Here is an 11,215-nt window from a genome sequence, read left to right as displayed (position 1 = left end):
TCAGGGAGGGGCGGGGCCATCTGCTGCTACCGGTTGGGGTATGAGAAGGAAAACGGGATGAAAGACATGCTGTGGAAGAGAATCAGTAATTAATAACATGTAGCATATTAATAGAAAACTTGGAGGACTGTGGGTTACAATCAAGGTTAAGAAAAGTAACAACTACAAGGCAACCAGTAACATACAACTAATATGCCTGCTCCAACGTTAGTCTAACTCCTCTCACTTTGGCCCATGTTTTATTTAACTTCACATGGTCAGTGTTTTTTTTAGACGTTAAACAGGTTGCTGAAAGGTCAGCTGTGAGATTCAGCCGACAGCATATTCTCTCTTGGAGTGCACCGCTCATTCATCTTTCTCCGCATTCATAATAAATGTTTTGTTAACTTAAATGTACGATGTTATTTAGATTGTTACTTCATCGGGTGACAAGAACACCACACATTTTCAAATATGTTTCCAAAAGTTATCTCATCGAGAAATCATTCAGAACAGATAACACCGACATTAGACGTGCCACGCCCAAGAAGATGTTTAAGTCTGAGACAAACATTTTGGGAAACCTCGGAAAAATGTAAAGAGAAATATCACAAGCAGGAAAAAGTAGTATCCTTTGTCACGCTTGCCACATCTCCTTTTGTGAAGTGCTTACATATTACTCTAACATGTTAGAATCTAAAGTTGTTAAATATTTGTCTACTGTTGTTGCCTTCCCATTCTCTGCTCCATGGGATGGCTCTCTGGCCTCTGCAGCCACTCTAGATCAGGCTGCTTTAGGCCAACAGCGGCTTTGGGAGTAGCAGTTAAACTACACTCCCTCACTGCTTTGTCACACATACAAAGATAAATAGATGTCTGATGGGTTTTTTCAGATAAGAGGATTGACTCAGTGAGACCCTGCAGAGCCTACACACAAGTGAGTGACTGGATGCTCGGATCGCTAATAGACATACCCACATTAAGGATGAAACTACACTGCACACTGGGTAAGCTGTAAAAGACTCCACAAGCACTTTGGTCATCAAGGTAAACTCATTATAATGACAAGTCTTTTGCTTCAAATATGATATTTTATTTAGAGTAGAACTTAGATGTAGGCTGAATAAGGGTTTCCGATACTGATATTTAGTCCAGCTGGACCAAATGCAGAACTTCCTCAGTCAACATGGGCAGTAAATGAAATAATACCTTTTTCTAGTTTTAAAAAGCCAACTAAACTAAATCATTCACACACAAACCGTAACTGTGGTACATATTCTTCTTCTTCTTCTTTTTTATGTTCACTTTATAAAAAATGCATTTTCCTCCATTTTTTAAAAAAAGATTTTGAATAACTTTATATATGCCACTCAGTTAAAAATGATGATTTAGTAAATGACGAACTCCCCCTCGTCATGTTTTACCTCAGTCTGTTAAACTTGACAGGATATTTATATTGCAAATTCATGTGCAGTTTTGCAATCCCTTTTTTATCCCACTGTGCGATACAGGCAGAGGGAGAACAAGAGTTCATGGGAACTTTTTCCTTTCTCTAAACTTAATATGTGACTAAATTAACACAAATGGCACAATATGGTGGCAGACCATATGACTAAAATATACTAAAAATAAATCCCAGCCCTGCTTTTCAGTTATGATTGATTAGACAGCTGGAAAACTTCCCTCAGACATTACAGTAAATAGAAACGATGGGTTTGATGGATCTGTGTCACTTATTCTCATGTTACATGAATCAGTAAATCTCTATAATTCAGTTTGCTCTTCTACGACCTTGAAACAAACGCCTGCTTTTATTATCTATCCTCTCCTCTTGCCGTACCTCCCAGAAGCAGTGCTTTACAAACATTAGCAGACCTTTCCTTCCCCTTTGTGACAAATACTTAAATTCATTCAATCTTTGAACTAAATTGAAACAAATTTCTTCTCATATCTACACACTAAATTCCACCCTGTTGCTGGATATCCAGGCTTTTTGCTGATCCGTAATAGATAATGAATCCATTCAGAGAATTCAAAAACCAACACAAAAAGTGTCTGGCAGTTTCCAAACAGTCTCCAAAGTCCATTTGCCAAACTGTATTTACTCCTGGCAAGCAAATGATTAGCGCTGGATATTCTCAGAGATACAACAGGCTCCTGGTGTCCAGCCAACAGTGTATTGAAGTGGGATGAGACTAAGTAATGAGCCGTGGGAGATGGACTGTCCATCTCAGTAATGCTGAATTATGAGCTTGGCTTGGTGATAGTTCCTGATTTGAGTGATAGAAGTGAAATGCAAATGGTTGTTCGGTGGTACTCCCATTGGATTTTTTTTTTTCAAAGACCTCGTATAAAACTACAGAAACTATTCTCGGTTACTTGGTTGCATCAGTCCAATATCTGCGATATCTGATATTAGCCTGATAGAGCCATAAAAAGTTAGACTGGCGTTCATATTGAAACATTGTTGTCAATGTGCCAGCTGACACCAGGAGAAGTAACACAGCATGGAGGAAACTGCATGATGACAGCAGGTTTTCTTTGTATGTTTGCAGAAGTTTTTAGTTCTTATAGTAAAACGTGGTCAAGTGAGTTGATGTAACCAAAAAGCTCTGATGATTATGCATTTTCTGGACTCTCTCTCAATTGCCTGCTGTGAACCTACATGATAAAAACTCACCGTATTCTAAAGTGTAAATGGACTGATTCTTATATAGCGCTTTTCTACTCTCCCGGAGTACTCAAAGTGCTGTATGCAACATGCCTCACTCACCCGTTCATGAAAGCACTTCTAAACAAGTGCAAACTAATCTACATTCACAGTCACACTCCGATGAACGCATCGGAGGGCAATTTAGGGTTAGCATCTTGCCCAAGGCAAGATATGACATGCAGACTGGGGAAGCCTAGGATCGAACCACCAACCTTCCAATCAGTAGCTGATCTGCTCTACCACCTGAGCCACAGCCACCCTGTGTGTAGGTCTTCTCCACATATAATCTTACTTTATTTCAGGAGGTGGGTGCACAGAGCAAGGAAGGAGACACTAGCCCAACCTTAAATAGCTGCAAATGGAATAAGTGCAAATGAACAAGGTCACTAATATACAGTTCATACATCTTTTTATTTTTCATGTTTTTAAGTTGTTTTTTTTAATATTTGTCGTGTGCACATGTATTATTTTAATAACATATGCCAGTTCAGTAAATTTATATTCTTGGATGTTTTAATTTGTTACATTTTGTTTTACAACGTTTAAAAAGCAGTGTTTAAGTGAAGCCTGATGCTGCCTTAAAAATAAAAGAATGTTTCTTAGTGTCTTCCCCACAGTGAGGAAATCAGAATACTAAATCAAAACTGGTACTGGCCTTGCACTTGGACACAGCAGGTACATGAAGCCAAGGTATTAGTATCATAAGTCATAAGTATAAGAATGTTGTAATCCAACAAACAATGCCGAATAAGCAATTTTTGCAAGATGTGTAACATTTTGTAAGAAATCAGACGGCTTACAGTGAGTTGATCGAAGCTTGTTTTCTGAACAAGAGATTAATGAGCGGCTGCTGTGTGCTAATTTTGTATAAAGCTAAAACACATGGTGCGCACAGGTGTTTTCATTTGTCTTCTGAATTACAACACTTTGGACAGAATGGGAAACATATTTTCCCCTCACATTCTTTGCAAATCTGACCACAGGAGTCTTTATTTACTTAAGCCAGCCAACATATCAAGAAACTATTTCTGTATTTTCCCCGAGTTCTCACTCGTTTCTCTTCTCTTTGTCTTGTGTTTCTGCGAAGGAAAATTATGAAGCTGCAGAAATTTACCGTAGAGGAATTTATTTCTCTCTTTTGAAATGGTAAGAATCTGTACCACAAAACCTGCATCTCTACACCCGGCTTATATCTCATTAGACAAAGTAAGTAAAGACACCTGTGTGCACAGGAACACCTTAAATGTTTAGACAAAGCGCTAACAGTCTTTAAAGTCAAATATAAAACCTGTTACAGAAAAACATTAAAAAAAACTTGTATGTAAACTAATTATTTCTTCACTGTTGATTTTGTTTGATTACATTTTGATTGAAAACACACTTTTACATAATGAGAAATGTGCAGACACATATCATTTCTTATCTGGTGACAGGTTCTTTTGCTCATTCTCATGCTCTTGCTGGCACAAGCTGTAGCTTCGCCTGAGTTACTGCGTGATCATCAAACCTTTGACCGCGCCAGGAGCCATGCAGACTTGAGAGCAACAGATCCCTGAATTAAAGTGGAGATTTGTGGAGCCCTTGCATGATGTTGTTAGATATTAAGAGATTACATACGGTTTTATGGCCAAATCTTGTTTTATATAAAAGAGAAAATAAATGATGGCGAGTAAATCTGTGTTGTAAATCTTGAGGTCTTTAAGCATGGAGATTGTGAAACTTAGAGATTATTAATACTTTCTATTACATATGTTTTTCTTTTTGGTATTCATTACAAAAAGCCTGTGCTTCTTATTCTTCAGTCCACTACTGTCTTTGTTAGCTATTTGTAAACAAACGGAACTTTGTTGAACTCAAAGCACATTTCCTGCGCAGTGCAGTAGGGGGTCAAAGGGCAGACAAGGTCAAGGAAATAGTGTGTATGTAGTTTTATGACTCATGCACAATTCACGAGCCTCTCTGTGACACTACTTGGTCAGTTTCACAGACGTCCACTGAGGGCCACGATATCCTGTATTCAGCTTTAATTGGACAAAACAGTGATGACAGCAGGCATCTTTAAATCACACATTTAAAATTCAGTCTCCAGTCTTTTACATTAGTATGAATCTAACATGTGTTGTAAGATTAGGTTTGATTGGGTCAGGTTGTCTTTATTTTCCTCACAGTCAAAACAGGTTATTGCTTCATGCCCAAAGCGGCTATCACAATAACAAATTTGGGCTCAAATTCAACTTTCAACCCTCTTCACAGAACAGTAAAAACATCTGACAGCATTGCTGTTGTGGTTTTTTTGTTTGGGGATTATCAAAAATGAGCGTCAGTATTAGGCAGCAGATTATTTCAGTTCATTCTTTCATCGTAGACACTAAAGTATGACCCAGGACTTCATGGGAAACAGTTCTGATGCTAATTGACTGGATTCATAAATTGTAAATCAAATCGACCTGAACAAAAACAGCTCAGACTGAAATAATAAACACACATACATGTCTTCATTAAAACATCTAAAAAATGTATGCTCTTGTAAAACTTACATTAGGTCAGTATTTAAAGTTATTAACTACTAACCACTGTATCGATCATATTTGACACTAAATCACTTATAATTTTAAGATTTTCCAAAACCGTGTGATTCTTTTTTGGCTGCTTATTCTATCAAACCAAAATAATTAAATCTAAAAATATTAGCTAAAAAATATATACATGAATGAATTATTGCATTTTCAACAGTTTTTGAATTATTGTAGATTCAGCTCTACTTAGATTTCCATCACAGGGACGATTCTTTTCTGCTTGTTAGCGTATAAATAAAGACATTTCATAAACCAATGTATGCTTTTGACGCTATGAGCCATATATTTTTAATGCAATTTTACTGTATGCATATGGTGCACTTTAGCCAAAACTACACGACACAGAACGTTTCCTCTCCTAAATGATGATCCATCTTACAAAGAATTTTAAGCGGTGAGTCTTTCACCATGTACAGAAGTCATCATACACAGTGGCATGACCACTGATTATTATCAGAGATATCAAAACACAACCAGCATACATTATTCAGCCTCTGTGCATTAAAGTGCACCTCCAGAAATTTAACTGACAAGTGTAATAAATCAAGTCAGGACCTTCCCGCTGAACCACATCCAAAAAATGGATCAGGCTAGAACGGTAATTCCCCACCAACCTCTGTATAAATACTGAGGGGGAGGAGGCAGAGGATCACAGTGGGTGAGCACGGGTGAGGAAGGGTGAGGAGGAGTGAGGCTGGGTGATGAGGGATGGTCAGGAATTCACCAAAAAGAGCGGGGAGAGTTTGACAAAGATTATAGGAGAGATGATTGATTGACTTGGATGAATTTTATGAGTCAAAGAAAAATATGAAACTCTGTCCCTCTGTTTAAAATGTTAACCTCAATGGTTCCACAACATAAAAGCATTTTTACAGTCATCCTGGGCCTTAATAACATACGTTCAGCCAAAATATAATATAATTTTTGGCAATCAATAAGTTTAAAAAGGAACTCTCATTCTGGAGCAAACAGAAGATAACCAGTGCACAGGGGGGAGAAAAAGAAATGGAGGAGAGGAAATGAGTAAAGGGAATAAGCAACTTGATGAGGATGTTGGGTACAAGCCAGCGAGCCTAATAACTACAAGACATTCAGCAGGAAGGTCAAAATCTCACCTGCTCCGTCTCTGTAAGCTGCCGGGGTTAGAAATGCCAAAAAGTCAGCTAATGATAAGGGAACTTTAAGCGTGGGGGAGTAAACTTTCTGATGTAGAAACTGAACAGTGTGCTGCAGTGATAAATGAGGTGGTGGTTGTGGATCGACTGTGAACTTGGGAGAAAGCATTAACAGTGACATTACGTTTTTTATCCACTCATCCTTTCAGACATATGCCCTCTATCGCGCTTAATGTCTGTCTAGTCTAAAGGCCATCACTTACCGTTGATCCGGCTGATGTGGCAAAGGCCATGAGTGTCAAGGCAGCATATTAACACGAGTGCCTTATAAAATGAAATGGGTGGAATAATGCATTCAGGAAACACAACTCCGTGCATGCTTGTAAAACAGTTTTTGCTGAATGAGACGTGGGCGTTTATTTGTATCAGAATCTTTTTTTCTTTCTTTCTTTTTTTGCATTTATTTGAATGATTTTAATCACCTTTGCTTTACGTTATATTCATGATTAGGTTACTGTCTTGTGATTCATGTTTAATCAAGCTAACTGTGTTTTTGTTGTGCGTTTTCAAAGGTAATGTCCTAGTTAAAAATGTTATATATAGGCAATATAAAATATTTTTGAGTTGTTTTAAAGAAACATTACATGTAAAGAGTAACTCTGGGATACAGTTGAGTGCTATTAAGTTTGTCTTCCTCGCTGTCCGTCTGATTATGCAAAAACTAACAGGATGAATTTCATGAAACTTACCAGAGGTGAAGCATGAACGAGGGGAGAACCCATGAAAATTTAATGTAGATCTGGATCACTTTCCTCAAAGTACAAAATAGGGCAGCGGCCTTGACAGAGGATGTACTTTCTGAGTACCCTGTAAGTGATTTTTTTTTTCCCTCACACATCTCTAAGGACAACAAGCCAAGAGTTTAAATGAGACTATTTTAATCGGAAATCAGTTTAATAATGTGCAAAACAAAACCAGATGATTCACGTCTCTCTTTGTTGACTGAGCATTAATCTTTAATAACTCAGGAGGCTTTTCCAGCTCTCCAAGTCAAACCAAGCACACAAACTCATCAGGATCATGCTATCATCAAAGTGCCTGGATTTTGCTCGACTGTGATACACAGATTATTTCATTAGTAATGTTAGCCCTTTTTTGCAAATGCTAACAAAAGATGAATTTGTTGAAATGTCTCCTGTTTATAAGAGCAAGAAAGCATGAAGAAAGTATGATAGCATCCTTTAACAAATGGAAATGTATTTTTCACATAGCTACCCAAAGGTTAGCAATAGATACATACATACATAAACACACATAACGTTACACAGACATTTGGCGATATCCAATTTCCGAATTTGCTTTAGTTAGTCAAAATGAATGTAATGCATATAAACATTTCTCGTGAAAGGCTTTAAACAACATGAACAGCACCCATTAGATCTGAAAATTTATTATATATCAAGTTTTTGGGGGGTCATAAATAGAAATCTACATGTAAGAGATATATGATATAATTACAAGACAAATACATATCTTTAATACAACCTTAGTGCAATGAAAGAAAAGCATTAAAGTTATTTTGGTAGTTATTCCTAAGAGTTTCCTCCACAGTGTTAATATGGTTGTTCTGGGTAAAAGTGGGAAATATTTAGTTGGTGTATTCGGGCCTTATTCCCATGATAGTCACCACAAACAGAGTTAGCTGAAAACTGCCTTGCTCAAATAAACCTTACCAACTAAATGCCACCCACATGCCCCTTAAATCAAAACAGTTTAACCCTGGAAAATGAAAAAATGGATGTGAACATTAAACAGACTTAAAAAGGAGTTTAGGAGGCTAGTAAACACATATTTGAGCCTCTGTGTCATGGCATACTTCCTAATCAGTTAAACGAAATCTGGCTTTGTTTTTCTTTACTGTGCACTGACTTGGAATATAAAGACCCCAGCTGTCACTCAACCCTCAACTGCCAGGGCCAGTCTCAATAAGCAATGTGACTGCAGGCTGAAGTACAAACAGACAGGCGAGGTCTGACACCTGCTGGAGAAGACAATCACTGCGAGAGTTCGTGTTTAGCCAGTCGTGGAAGCAGTTTTTTGTTTTTTGTTTTTTAAGAACTACCAAACGCTACAAGTGAGATCTCATGCTGCCCTGGACCCTAAAACACAACTATCTAATGAATTTGTTAGGACAGCAGTGTTTTCATGAAGTCCTTATTTGACAGTGCAAGCTATCCACTATTTTTCCAATAATTTCTTTTTTAATTCGATATAGCAAGTTATTCTATTTTCTAAGAACTAATATGCATAAAGATTTCTAGAAAGATCATTCAAATTCTCAAAAAGTTCACTTCGTGTGGCAGATCGTCTCATCAAAGAGAAACAAAACCCCTTTTAATTGGATCCTCAGCTAATTGCATGATGTCTCCCATGGCACTGCACGGTGAAGTGAAGCATAAGAAGGAAGAAGAATGCTGTCTTTGTTGCGTTTTTGCTGGCTTTGGCTCTGAAAACACTTTGGAAGCACTCTGCCGTGGATCCTGACAGTTTGTGGAAACTGATTTTAGTCTAATTGGAGTGTTGTGTTGTACTGTACTACCGTCCTCGAAACACGCAAAGCCAGGACTGAAAATATAACAGACAAAAGGTAAGGAAATCAGTGTCCCGAATTTTGGATTTTGTCTGAAATGTCGCCTAATTTCACTTCTCAATTATGATCCACTTTAGGTCACTCGGGTCCTTTTGCCACTCCTAGTGCTGCTCTGTCATACTCTGTCTTTGCTTGACTGCAGGACTGGAGCCCTGAGCCTGATCAAAAGTACCACAGCAGCACAGGATCACAGTCATCAAGCCTCTAAAAATACCCAACTCTGTGCCGACCACCTTTCCAAGCTATATTCACCTCTGTGCTCCCCTCTTTGCATTTCCACTCCTCCTTTGACCTTCCTCACTCCACTGCATGGGGCATCCTTGACTATTACCGTCCCATCGCAGCCTGAGCTTCTCACCACCATCTGCATTCAAATAAAATACCTATCTAATTTGCCACCTCTTGATTGTCTAGTTTTGGGTTAACCATTTCTGTGTAACACTAGAACTCATTAGAGTTTGTACCTATACCTCAGAAGCACTAAATGTTCTTTAACCATTGAATGTGCAACGCTCCTCCGTTTCTGCCCCATGCTTATGGTGCCTGCTTTCAAAAAGCAGACATGGTAACAGGAAAAACACTTGTTTAACTTTTAACAACCAGTGGGTGGCGCCACGCATCTTTTACGTACAGTCTATGATGTGAACATATCTTTACAGATTTAATTAAAAGTAAGATGGAATTTCTAATTTGCTAATTATTGAGAGAGAGCGATAGAGAGAGGAAAAAGTCAGCTATTTCCTCTCTTTATATTAGAAAAAAGGATTATGTTTGACTTTTAAAGGTAAGGAAGGACTCAGAACTTTGCTACTATTTCTTTGACTTTTTATGGTCTAAATGCTTACAAATTCAAGCTAAATAGATAACAAAATGCAATTTGAAACACTTGCAATTTTATTTAGTAAAAACTGTAAAGCACCTTTTGTATAATAATCATCCTTCCACAAAGGAGCTATATATATATATTCTGCTATAAATGACCATGCTTTCACTGCACTGCACAATAAAAAAATTACTTCATTTGCTTAATTGCATTGCTTCCTCTTTCAGTGGTGGAAGCTTGAATCAAGCTCACTGGTTCTGGGTCATCACCCAGAGCTTATTACAAACAGTATAAAGGGATCAGCATCTCCCTCCCCTCAGTGTCCCCCAGAAACCTGAACAGAATAATGAGCAGTAAACAGGGAGAGTAGCAGAGAGGCAGAAGAGGGGGTCTCCAGCTCAAGGGCTGACAAAGAAGGGGGGGTCTCCACAAAGACTCACTCAAGCTGTTGCAGTCACATGGGCAGAGTTTTTTTTCAATAAACCAATGAAAAGAGTTTTACAGCCCAGCCTCGAGTCCTTGTTTTGGATGTCAGTGGCAGCAACATGAGTGAATCCGCACAAGACAGAGTGCCGACGGCAGTGAACCTCCACCTGAACGGGACCGCAGCTTTGGAGCAGCAAGACGAGAACATGAGCGCCGGCCTGTTTGGTACGTAATGTTCTTCTGTTAATTTCTCAGAACTCTTATCATACAGTTTAACTGTTTTCCCCCTTTGCTTTCTGCCACCCAGATATCAAAGTGTTCAACGGTGTGATGATCACTTTGGCCTTTTGTATACTTGCCATCACTGGCTTGTACTGCATTACCGTCTGCTACAACCGTTCCAGGTGAGCCTAATGGACTAAAGCATGTTTATAGATATGTGCAACTCCTAGTTTAATTGAGGTAACAGCTGAATGAAATTGTGTATTTGTTTAAATTAAAACTGATAATCTTAAAGAGTGACCAGGTAATCCAAAGTAAAGTTACATGTCAGTGTAATTACTACTGCTTTGTTCAACAGGCAGTCAAAAAGAGCACAATTATACGAGAGCGCAGTGACCCGAGGCGAGCTGGAGGATCCCGTGGCAGTCAAAGCAGTGAAGAGATCGACGAGTTTCATCAACCCTCTCACCTTCTTCAGGAAACCAGAGGCACCAAAGGATAACTCCCGGATCTATTACATCTACAGTAACCCGCTGCCTGTAGGAGGGAAGGATGAAGATGAGGAGGGAGCCAATAAAGCCATTGGGGTAGCAGAGGAGCAACAGGTGCTCTCATTGTCTCACTCGTTTCAAGAGTTCGCCAGTGATCCTAAAAGTGGTGTCGTCCTGGACACTCCAATATTTTACATGCAGCTTTAGAGGGTGGGAAACC

This window comes from Pundamilia nyererei, unplaced genomic scaffold (assembly GCF_000239375.1).
Source record: "Pundamilia nyererei isolate P.nyererei 1_Seehausen unplaced genomic scaffold, PunNye1.0 scaffold00134, whole genome shotgun sequence".
Lineage (NCBI taxonomy): Eukaryota > Metazoa > Chordata > Actinopteri > Cichliformes > Cichlidae > Pundamilia > Pundamilia nyererei.
The sequence above is the reverse complement of the archived record's forward strand: the minus strand, read 5'-3'. Positions refer to the sequence as shown.